The 11,795-nt window shown below is 41.2% G+C and overlaps 1 long non-coding RNA gene across 2 annotated transcripts in view; it reads left to right on the top strand.

Annotated features, from left to right (window-relative positions):
* The first annotated feature begins 219 nt into the window (after positions 1-219).
* LOC131500664 (uncharacterized) overlaps positions 220-11,795 on the top strand; it is a 173,740-nt gene continuing 162,164 nt past the window's right edge. The window contains exon 1 of one of the 2 annotated variants that reach the window (XR_009256413.1): positions 220-628. This is a non-coding gene — a long non-coding RNA (uncharacterized LOC131500664). Of the gene's footprint in view, positions 629-7,676; positions 7,736-11,795 lie in introns of those variants that run through there. The other variant, XR_009256414.1, reaches the window with a different exon arrangement.

Here is an 11,795-nt window from a genome sequence, read left to right as displayed (position 1 = left end):
AGTTGGTACTTAGAAACTGTACATGGAGCTTTGACCCTCCCGATCCCCCTGCCCCTCCCTGACACAGACAGCTCCCTCTCCTCCCACCCCTCACCCCTGCCACACGGAAGTAGAATTTCTATATTGATAAACGAGAAAAGCCCAGGACTCATGGGGTCAACAGGGATAGCAGACAGTTGGAAAGAGAAATGGGAAAACCCTGGGGCCTCTCAGCTCCCTTGTCCTCCTCATCCAGATGCTTGGAGGATTTTTATCTGGAGAAACGGACAGATCCATGAGAAAAGACGTCAAGATACTGAAATCTTGTGGTTCTCCAATGAACAAGCTGACTCACTGCCTCATCGTCTTAGGAGAAGTTTCATCAGCCAACACCATACCCCGCATGCGTGGAACTCACGAAGGGCTTTCTAGAGTCCTCTCTTCAGTCTGATCACCACTCAGTGCAGGAAATCTCCAGGCTGAAAGGGAAAGACCCAAATAAGCAAGAAACAAGGCGAGAACAAGAAAAATGTACAGTATTTAAATAAGGGGAGGTAAATATTAGGAGGATCAGCTAAAGCAGTGGAGAGTGGCTGCCCCAGGGAGCAAGATTCAGGAGCGAGGAGGATTGAAACTGCTGAGTTTCATGGTAAGACTTTTAGCACTCTTTGATTTTTCTTTAAATGTGTGTATTTGGCAAATATAAAATTTAATTTTATAATCTTACGGGAAAGAAATGCTTCCCATTGAACAGAGGAGTCAACGGAGGCTCAGAAGGGTAAGGTGACTGGCCCAGTATGACGGCAGGCAAATCATAGAGCCAGATTCGAACCCACAAGTATCTGTCTTAAAACCTCAGGATGTTGCTCTTTCTCCTGAGTGATTCCGTGCTCGCTATGTAAAAATCAGTTAAAGAAAACCAGCCTCTGACAGGTAACATTCCCCTTACGAGCCTTCTGTGAGGTCAGTTCGAGTGAGTCGAGTGTTCAGTAAAGTCTTCAAGTCCCTCATTAAGGGAATGAGACTGGGGGCTCTGGGCTGTTCACTGCATGATTCCAGGCACGATCTCCGTTGTGGCCCAGACGGTTATTGCTACAACTCAATATGGTGGCCCCCAAGGACTCCTGGAAGACAGCAAAGAATGAGAAATCCATGGCCTTAAAATACATTATTGATGTCTGACTGCATTGGGAACCAGGGAGTTTGGAGGCATCCTTTTAGAGTTTTGTTTTTTTCTTTTTTCTTTTTTTTTTTTTTTTTTCAAATCTCCTTCCTTTTCCAAAATAAATAAATAAAATGGACTCCATGCCAGAAATCCAAATCTTTGTAAGCGTTTCTGTTTCAAGTGTTAGCAGGTGTTTTCATAGTTTGGGTTGCCCCAAGAAATGCCAACCTCTTATTTTCTCTCCTGCCATTAAAGGCAAGCAATGCAGGGCTTCTAGAAGTTTAACCTCTAAGTTGATCAATGAAGACAGTTGAGGAGGGAGAAAGACCTTGAGAAAGACATACTGTGTCTTGATTCAGGGTCTGACAACTCATATGCATTTGGGACTGATATTGGGGAATCCAAGGATTGGTGGCTTTTCTTTTTAGTGGAAAGCACCCTTATCCAGGTCAATTTGGAATAATAATAGTTCTGTTCATCAAAGGCCATCTCTTCTCAGAGGCCTTCTCTGACTGCCTACCTACCCAACCATGGGATAGGTTAGGTGTTTAGGTTTAGGTTTCTATGGAAGCCCTTCTACTTCCTTTTTAGCATGAGTGGTAGCACGAACTGTGCTTAAATGGAATTGTTGGTTTATTTTTCAACTTACTTTCCTGATTATAACCTTTGCAAGGTTAGGGACTGTGCCTGTCTTGTGCAGTACAGTATTTCCTCACCTGGCACACAGCAGCCTTAATAAATATTTCCTGATAGACCAAAAGAATAGAATATTGTAACTCAACGGTACATTCTCCCCAGACCAGTGTTTTTATTTTTTATTTTTCTGAGTGGTATGCCACCTTCCCATCCTTATTACTTAGAATCGCTGAAATGTGACATTCATGCTTAGCAAAGGTTTTTTTTTTTTTTTTGTCGTTAAAAAAGCAATCCTAGGGGCGCCTGGGTGGCGCAGTCGGTTAAGCGTCCGACTTCAGCCAGGTCACGATCTCGCGGTCTGTGAGTTCGAGCCCCGCGTCAGGCTCTGGGCTGATGGCTCAGAGCCTGGAGCCTGTTTCCGATTCTGTGTCTCCCTCTCTCTCTGCCCCTCCCCCGTTCATGCTCTGTCTCTCTCTGTCCCAAAAATAAATAAAAAACGTTGAAAAAAAAAAAAAAAAAAAAGCAATCCTAGACAATGTGTGTGTGTAGAGTGGGGTGACTACACACGCGTGTTAGAATAACTGACGCAATCTCCATCTGGAGAACAATCATCACTCCCTCAGCCACTGCCACTGAACCCTTTTTCTGAATGCCTCTTGTGTGTATGTGTGTCACCATATCCAGTCTTTCAGCTTTCCAGATCTTAAAAATTCGTTGGGAAATTTCTCTGCTCCATTTGTTATAGCAGAGTGTACCAGGACCTCTGTCTTGATATGTCTGTGATCTTGTCCCTTTTCACCAGCCTCAGGCTTCAAGCAGTGAGAAGGGAACTTAATCGTTCTTGTTGGCTGCCATCTTGTTTCTCTCCTCCTCCTCTTTATTTTTCCTAAAATAACTGCAACACTAAGTTGTTAAAGCCTACAACTCATAGCAGAGTTTAGCTAGACAAAAGGCTGATAAGCTCTAAGATAGCTGAGATGCCAAAGAAATTTAATAGTACCCTAATATGGCTTATGAATGGAATGGAATGGGTAGTTACGAGCCTCTTACCACATCTCATGGCTGGAGTGAGTCCAACACATAGGATCTAGAAGGGATTTTAGTGGATAGAAGGTCCAACCACCTCATTTTATAGTTGAAAGGTGCACAGAGTGGAAGTGAGTCCTCCCAAGTCAAGTAAATCCCTTTCAGCAATTGAAGAATGAATTTGGTAATGAGAATAATATTTGAAGATATTATTTATCTGTTTTCATCTCCTACCACAAGAATCATGTTCCCAGAGAGCTGTTGTACCATTAGAGCCCCAGGGAAAACAAGAGAAAAAAACCCTTTGGCTCAGAAAAGAGCAGGATAAGATATAAGTGAAATTCTCATAAAATAAGAAGAATAGAAACCCCCCTTTAACCCCTGGCTCAGAATGGGTGAAACTAAGTAAAAGTGGATGTTGGGAGACACATGGATCCTGCCCATTTCTTTTCAGGATCAAGCCTGGAGGGTAGGTTGGGATTTGGGGACTTGACTCCTCCCTAGCTGCCCCAATATTAATATGGAGACTTCTGTATCAAAGTGATACTAATATAATAAGATTGGAAGGGAGAGAGACAGAGACAGTGACTGGATTAGCATTCCCAAGTGATGTTAGAGTCCTGTGTTGTAAAGTGGACCAAGAAATTTTCCTGTGCATCACCGTGGAAGAGAAAGAGTGTAGAGAAGAGTCTATTATTTGGGAAGTTTCCCAGGGTGAGGAAATTACCCTGCCAGTAGGGGCTACCGTACAGGAATCCTGGAGCTGGGACCTTGAAATCAAGTATATCCAGCCCAATATGGGGTTGAGTCAGAATGTGAGTCCCGACAAAATAAGAAGACAGTCACTGAATTCAGCAGCTCCAGACTTCTCCCTCAGATCCTGATTAGTGATTACCTGGGCACAGTGCATTTCTGCAGAGAGTGGGGAAGCCAGAAGTACGGAAGCACCCAAGGTCGGCCTCTTCCCCTCTCCCCACTGCCCATAATCTATCTCGGGAGTGATCAGGAGAAGAGGAGGGAATTGGGAAGTCAATCTCGTCCAAAAAAAGCATGCGTTTCATATAAAAATTGTTTACATTATTAAACAGGATCTGGCTTGCTGTATTTTGGCTAAATGTAGAGCCCTCTACTCCGCCATTTACCTACCCATCCACCAAAGGAAGGTGGGAATTCCTACAGAGTGTGATGCTAGTCATAGGAGGTAAATAAAGTACACTTTACATACCTCAGTGTCATGGGAGCATATTGGCCACCCACTTACAGGTTTTCAGTGTCATTGCTGAACTTTCTTATCTGCTTTAATTCAGCCTGGTGCTAACGGCAGGTGCTTACTCATAGGTGCTTACTGGTGAGCCTTATTGGTAAGCCATGGAGATCTTAGGGGTGTTTGGAAAATGAGTAAGTAAAAAAGGGTCATGGATTTAGTCTTTTTGTGAATGATGTTCTATATCCCTTCCATGGATAGTGGGCATGATAGACAATTCAATGAAGCCTTCCCTTCCTAGCTGAAGGACAAGTTCATGTGTCCCTATAATAATGATACCTTTGTTCTTCACAGCCTTAGCAGCTGGAGTGATAGTGTCGTTCTTTAATTAGAGGGAGGAATATAAGAATTATTTAACCCAACCCCTTCATCTCACAGGTGGGAAAAGCAAGGCTTTGTGATATAAGGTGGTTTACCCATGGCTACCAAGAAAGTTAACAGCAGAAGCAAGCCCAGAACTCAACGCATCCTAATTCCTGGTGTTCTAGACTAGTCTGCTCTATATTTTGCAACCTTCTCTGTACATAAGAGATCACACCTAAGGAGAAAACCATCTGGTGTACATGAGTGAAGCAGTTGCCACTGGAGGATAAGAGGATGAACTCTGATGACTTCTGGGAACTTTGGTTACTGTCTCACCTCTGAGACTCAGTTCCAGGACACTTTTCCCTTGAGCTTTGGCACATCCAAAACTTGATACCCCTAGGAGAAGAAGCAGCACAGCCACTGGGACTTGAAAAATTCCAAGAAAACACTGACATGTGGATGGCAGGAATCACAGTGTTCTCTTTCTTCTCTAACAGAATCCGCAGGATGCCAAAAAGACAAATGCATTTTTTCTCCTCCAAATTATTCCTCCTACAAATGCTAAGTATCTCCATCTGGGAGACATTTAACATTTCAAGGAGTACTCGCCACGTATCAACTGTCTCCCCAAAATAACTCCCCTTCTTGCTGTAGAAACTGCCAAGATCCAGCCCAGACAGAAGGGAAACAGTGTGTCTGGGAGGCCTCAAGTTAGAGAGCAAGAACAGCCATCCCCTCACCTGGGACCATCCCCTCTTCTCTCTTCAGAGTGTATTTCGATGACACAGAGTCTGGATGTCATTGTATCCCTCTCCTGAAAGGCTGGGTTTCCAGAAAACATTTCGTCCGTGACATCCCGCCACATGATTGTCTCATGTTTCTTCTGACTCCTTCAGTTCATTCAGATACATACAGGAAGTCACATACATTTCCTGATAGACCGAGTAAGAACGTGTCTCATGAAAGATGGCGGTGATGGGAATATCTGAGCTCCGAATAAGATCCAAGAACTTGTCTTCACCACTTTCCTTTCTGCTCTGCTTGAATTTGCCAAATCCAGCCATGGGGGAAATGAACACTGCACTGACGTCTCCAGGCCATGGATCCTGCATTTATCCATTGCCCACCTCCTGTTTATTTGTTACCTACAGTGTGGTGGTAGCTAGGAGAGAGCCAAGGAGAGAGGAGACACACAGGCATGGTCATCACAGCATGCTGTGTGACTAAGGGGGGAGGTGTATAAAATATGTCCACAAGTGTCACTGAATCTGGGTAGAATGGTACAGGAAATCCCGCTAAAGGACCATAAGAATGGCAAGAAGGCACTGCCAGCCTTTGTGGTATACATGGCACTTGTCCTAACACCTTTAAGGAGGAGGATTAGAATTTCAACATGTGGAGATCAGTTGAGTGAAAGACGTCTCCGGTGCGTGGAAAAGCTTGAGCAGACAATTCAATGTTGTAAAGGAGTCCGGAGCTGGATTTCATTTATTCATTCCCTCCTTCATTCATTCAGTACAAGTGACATGTTCTTAGCTCAGAGTATGTTCAGGGCCATAGAGCTAGGACCTGGGCATATGAAGATACATAAAAGATGACCACAAGAGTCTTACCTAGTGGGCGCATCAGAGAAGTGGAGGAGAAAGTGCAGTGTAGGGTGGCAAGAACCATAACCAAACAGAGGTGGGGACTTGCTTCAGGCTTGGGAAGCCAGGAAAGACCTTCTGCAGGGGAAGAAAGCAGATGCCAAAGATGGAACAAGTACTTTCCAAGCAGTGCTTGGCTCTGCAGGCAGACTGGGGGGGCCACTGCCAGGTGGGTAGGTGGCGAAAGAGTGGAACCTGCTTAAGCTGTTTGCGTTTTCTTAGCACAGGAGTTCCTCCATCCATGCTTCTGTTTATGGTGATGCAGTGGAAACAGCAAGGCTGTTGATTCACACCAACACCGGGAGTCCTGCTGGCAGCCTGTGACGGGTAGGAAGGTCTAGCTCTGAAATGTGCGGCACTGCCGTTGACCACTTGTTCGCCAGTGTTCTCGTCCCATTTTATGCTGTTGATTCTCTTTTCCTCAGCACGTTGGTCTCGGTTGCCAATGACTTCGTTGAGGACAGGGAGTAAGCCCTTAGAGCCGTTAGCACAGGGCTGAGTCACATAATAGATGCCCATTGTATACCTGATGACCCATTGGCATGGGTGTGTGTGTGTGTGTGTGTGTGGGTGGGTGGGTGTGTGCGTGTGTGTGATTCCGTGGGGGCTGCAATAGGGGATTGTTCTTGTTTTTGACAGACTATAATATTTCTCCAGCTTTTCTTTTCATTGGTGATGCTTTCTTATTATGTGCAATCCTTTGTTCTCTTATGTATGAATGATAGTTTATTGGCTGGGAACAGAATCTTCTGAAAGGAAACATTTTTAGGTAATGTATGTGTTTATAGGTGGTCCGTGTCAGTGACTTGCCACCAGAACACCTGTCATCAGATGGTTAAAAATTTTTTAAAGTATCTATTTTGAGTTTTTTGTAAACTCAGATATTTGTTAAACCCCTGTGTATCATTTAAAGGGGAGGAAGTATTGCTTTATACCAAACATTTAAAAGTATTGTTGATTATTAAAAAGAAAGAAAAGTTAAAAATAAAAAATCTAGTGTCATTGTTAATATGTTGCTATGTTTGTTGCATATCCTTGTATTCTTTTATGCATGTGTATATATGCACTGTGTGCTTTTAAAAATTAGGATTGTAGGGGCACCTGGGTGGCTCAGTTGGTTAAGCATCCGACTCTTGATTTCAGCTCATGTCATGACCTCATGGTTTGTGGGTTTGAGCCCCACATTGGCCTCTGTGCTGGCAGCATGGAGCCTGCTTGGGGTTCTCTCTCTCTCTCTCTCTCTCTCTCTCTTTCTCCCTTTGCCCCTCCACCACTTGTGCTTGTTCGCTCTCTCTGTCAAAATAAGTAAACATTAAAAAAAGAAAAAACATAAATAAAAATTATGATTGTTGGTTATATCCTGACTTAGAGGATGCATTTTAAAATACTGTAAGTAGCATGTAGACATTAAATCCTTTTATGTGAACATAATTTTTAATGGCTGCACCGTGCACCATGTGAGAATCTAAGTCTTGAGGGGAGAATCGGAAATAATCCAATCCACAAATAAATACGGAATTTCTGCTTTGATAAGGAGATGCTCCAGTAAAAGAGTACACGATAGAGGATTTGACATGGGGGTCAGGAAAAGCTTCCACATCACAAGAGGGTGATGACTCATTGGAATCTAAATGATAATTCCAAGTGCCCCTATCGCGCTAGGCAGGGATAGCATAGATATGGCATGAGAAGGGACTCCCAGGAAAGATGACAGTATGTGCAAAGTACCAGCAACAGGGAACGGGGGACCTTTTGGGGACTTCTGTTGTGTAACTGATTTTCACTGCTTACTTGTATGTCTTTACGTCACCTCCTGGCCATCTTACTGACCTCTTTCATTTTCCTGTTGTGTTTTCTAGAGCTACACGCATATTGTTTCCCACTCATCCTAAGACCATTCATGATTTCAGCCTTTGCCGGGAGTCAGGCCCCTTGCCTGTGTCTGCTTGTGTAATCCTCACTGTCCTTTATGGGAAGGGTTCAGTGTTCCTCATACACAGGAAACCCACACTTGTACCAGCCAAGGAATTTACCAAAGTGGTGTTCAGTTGCTAGTGAGTGATGCAGCTGGGATCCAGACCCAACCCTAATGTCATTGTGTGTGTGTGCATCCGGCCTGGCATTAAGCTAACCTTTTTATAATTTTTTTGATGATAAATTAAAAAAAATTATATTTGATTCTCAACCCCTGTACTAAGAGTCAAAGCATCAAGCAATTTCTATTTTCTTTTGTTAAATAGGGAATTCTTTTTTTTATTGTGGAAAGAACACTTAACATGAGAACTACCCTCTTAACAAATTTTTAAGTGTACAATACAGTGATGCCATGTGTAAGCATACTTTTGTACAGCACATTTCCAGAATGTACTCTTCTTGTAAAACTGTAACTTTATACGTACAAGTTGAACAGCTGCTCACTTTTCCCTCCTCCCTGCAGCGCCCAGAAATCAGCATTCTACTGTTGCTCTGAGTGTGACCATTTCAGATGCCTCATGCAGTATTTGACCTTCTGTGGCTGGCTTATTTCACTTAGCAGAATGTCCTCAGCATTCATGCGTGTTGCTGCATGTGGCAGGATTTCCTTTTTTCTTTAAGGCTGAATAATATTCCACTGCATATGTAAACACCACATTTTCTTGATCCATTCCTGTCAGTGAACATTTAGGTTGTTTCCATATCTTGGCTCTTGGAAATCATTCTGCAGTAACATGAGAGTGCATATATGTTTGAGATCCTGATTTTAGATTTTTTTTTTTTTTTGATAAATACCCAGTAGTGGGATTACTGGATCATAAGGTAGTTCTGTTTGTGATTTTTTTGAGAAACCTCTGTACGGTTTTCCACACTGGCTGTACCACTTTATGTTCCCACCACCAGTGTGAAAGGGTTACTGTTTCTCCACGTCCTTGCCAACACTTGCTATCTTTTGCCTCTTTGGTAATTGCCATCTAATGGGTGAGACATGATAGCTTGTTTTATTGTTTTATTTATTTATTTATTTATTTATTTATTTAAACTTCTATTTTAGAGAGAGAGACAGAGAGAGAGAGAGGGAGAGGGAGAGAGGGAGAGAATCATAAGCAGGCTCCATGCTCAGTGTGGAGTCTAACATGGGGCTCAATCCTACGACCCTGGGATCACGACCTCATCCGAAATCAAGAGTCAGATGCTCAACCGACTGAGCCACCCAAGTGCCCCATCTCAGTGTCATTTTAATTTGTAACCTAATATTTTGGAGGGGTTTTTTTTTTTACTTCTCTTTTTAAATATCTAAACTGTTAAAAAGCAGGGACCTTAATTTTGTCCATGACATTAATGGTTTTGTTTCTGGTGTTTGTAGGTGGGTAAAGAACTGGTTATTGATACCTGGAAGCTGTTCTTTTACAAGGTTAGCAAAGTCTCTATTCCAAGATTTCTGCCTTTTTAAATAAGGCAGAGGTGAATGTCGAATTTTGTCAGAAACCTTTTAAGTATTTGATGATGGTCTTTCCTCTTTGACCCACTGATATGATAAATTATGTTAATAGACTTCTAAATATTAATTGACTCCTGATAGTAAATCATCCTTGGTTTCCTGGAGTAAAATCTGCTGGGTCCTGGTGAATTACTCTTCCCAAGCATAGCTGAGTCGGGGTGCTAGTGTTTTATTTTGTGCGTTTATGCCAGTAAGTAAGATTGGACTGAAGCTTCCTCCTTCCCTATTCGTAGTTGTTAGATCTCAGCAGTAGAGTTATGTCAACCTCACTAAAGAAATTAGGACACATTTTCTCTTTTTATTTCTTCTTGAACAAAACATGGGAGTTACTTATTTTTAAAATGTTGAAATAGTTAACATTGAGAATAATTCAGGCCAAGTACCTTCTTCAGAGGTGATTTTTATATGACTTGTTCAATTTCTACCAAAGCTAGTGTTCTACTCCGATTTCCACGGAGTCAATTTTTTATAATTTGTGTTTTCCTAGAACACCATCAATATTACAATTTTCATATTTATTTGGTATATGATTATGTATTTATTATACATGGCATTATCTTGAAAATTACTAATTTGTAGGATTTTTAAAAAATTCTCATTTCTCCATAGTGTTGAGAGGCTAACTAAAGCACTGGTCAGAAGTCCGTTGTGGAGCAAGGTGGCCGGATTTTAATCTCACCTCTGCTACTTGCCTCTTGGGTGATCTTAGGCTCACCAGTTCTCTGTTGTCTTCCTCACTTTCTTCATTTGTAAAATGAGGGTAATAATAGTACCCTCCTTGTAGCGTTGTTAATAAGAGTTAACCAGAGCCAGGCACAAAACTAATAATGTTAGCTATTATTCTGTTTTCTAATTTTTTAACATTTCTGTTTAAAAACAAAATAGCATTCAGGTTTATATATTCACTATGCAGGTTATAGATTTGTTTCCATACATTACTGGGTTTTAAAAAAAAAGTCTCCCCTTCATTTCTTTCTTATACTTTTCTTAGTTTTCACTTGCTGCCTTTGAAAAAAACCTCATTGAGGTGCCTTCCTTAGTTCATTTCTTTTCATCCTTTCTTGTTTAGTAATAAACTTTCAGGCTAAAATCTTGGACCATCGCATTTTTGTATTCTGTGTCTTCTCAGAAAATTTATTTCTAAGTAATCTATAACCAATGTTTTCATTTTTCTCTTTGACCAACATATTATGTAGGAGAGAGTTTTAACTTGTAAAAGCTTGGGCTTTTCTAGTTTTTGTTTGTTCGTTTAGATTTTAAAGAATGTTTTCTGTTATATATGCTCAGAAAATAGCAATTTCTATATAATTTTATATACTTTTCAATATATTCACAGAGAATGTGACTTGAACTTTTTGTTCACTTTTTGTTTTGAGTGTGTGTGATCTAATATTATATAAATTTGAGAAACCGTACTAATTGAGCTCTTAAAAGAAGTTTCATTATCTTCTTTGTATAATATTTAAATTTTTTTTACGTTTACTTTTTTTGATAGAGAGAGACAGAGCACAAGTGGGCAAGGGGCAGAGAGAGGAGACACAGAATCCGAAGCAGGCTCCAGGCTCCGAGCTGGCAGCACAGAGCCTGACACAGGGCTCAAACACACAAACAGCAAGATTATGACCTGAGCCAAAGACAGATGCTTAACCGACTGAGCCACCCAGACTCCCTTTCTTGGAGTAATATTTAAAAGTCTTCTCAATCAATCTCATATTATGAACATCCTGTACATTGTTATTTATTTTGGTCTACTTAATGGGTCAAAAACTCTTGAGAGTTAAAATCTCTCAGCACCAAAGTATATATGTTCTCTGTCCCTTGTATTGCTAGGAATTTAGTTCAAGGTATTTAATGATTTCAGTAAGTAAGCAATGTGACTGTTGGTGTGCCTTGTACATTGTGTATTTATCAGTATAAAATAATCTGTTCTATTTAAGATACTTTACTTGAATTCTACAGTGCCTGACAATCATTTTGTAGCTCCCAGGTTAACTTTGGTTTGCAATAGACTGGCACCTCTTTCATATTTTTTTCTATTTAACCCAAATAAGTAATTTTGTTTTTTAGGTCTGGCCAGTGGAAACAGCATAAAGTTGGATTCAGAGTTTTTTGTTTGTTTCAAGTTTTTAAATTCCAGTTAGTTAACTTATAGTGTAATATTAGTTTCAGGAGTAAAATTTAGTGATTCATCACTTACATACAACACCCTGGTCAACATGACAAGTGCTTTCCTTAATACCCATAGCCCATTTAGCCCATCCCCCCCACCTCCCCTCCAATAACCCTCAGTTTGTTCTG

The sequence above is a fragment of the Neofelis nebulosa genome, chromosome 18, assembly GCF_028018385.1.
Source record: "Neofelis nebulosa isolate mNeoNeb1 chromosome 18, mNeoNeb1.pri, whole genome shotgun sequence".
Lineage (NCBI taxonomy): Eukaryota > Metazoa > Chordata > Mammalia > Carnivora > Felidae > Neofelis > Neofelis nebulosa.
The sequence above is the reverse complement of the archived record's forward strand: the minus strand, read 5'-3'. Positions and strand labels throughout refer to the sequence as shown.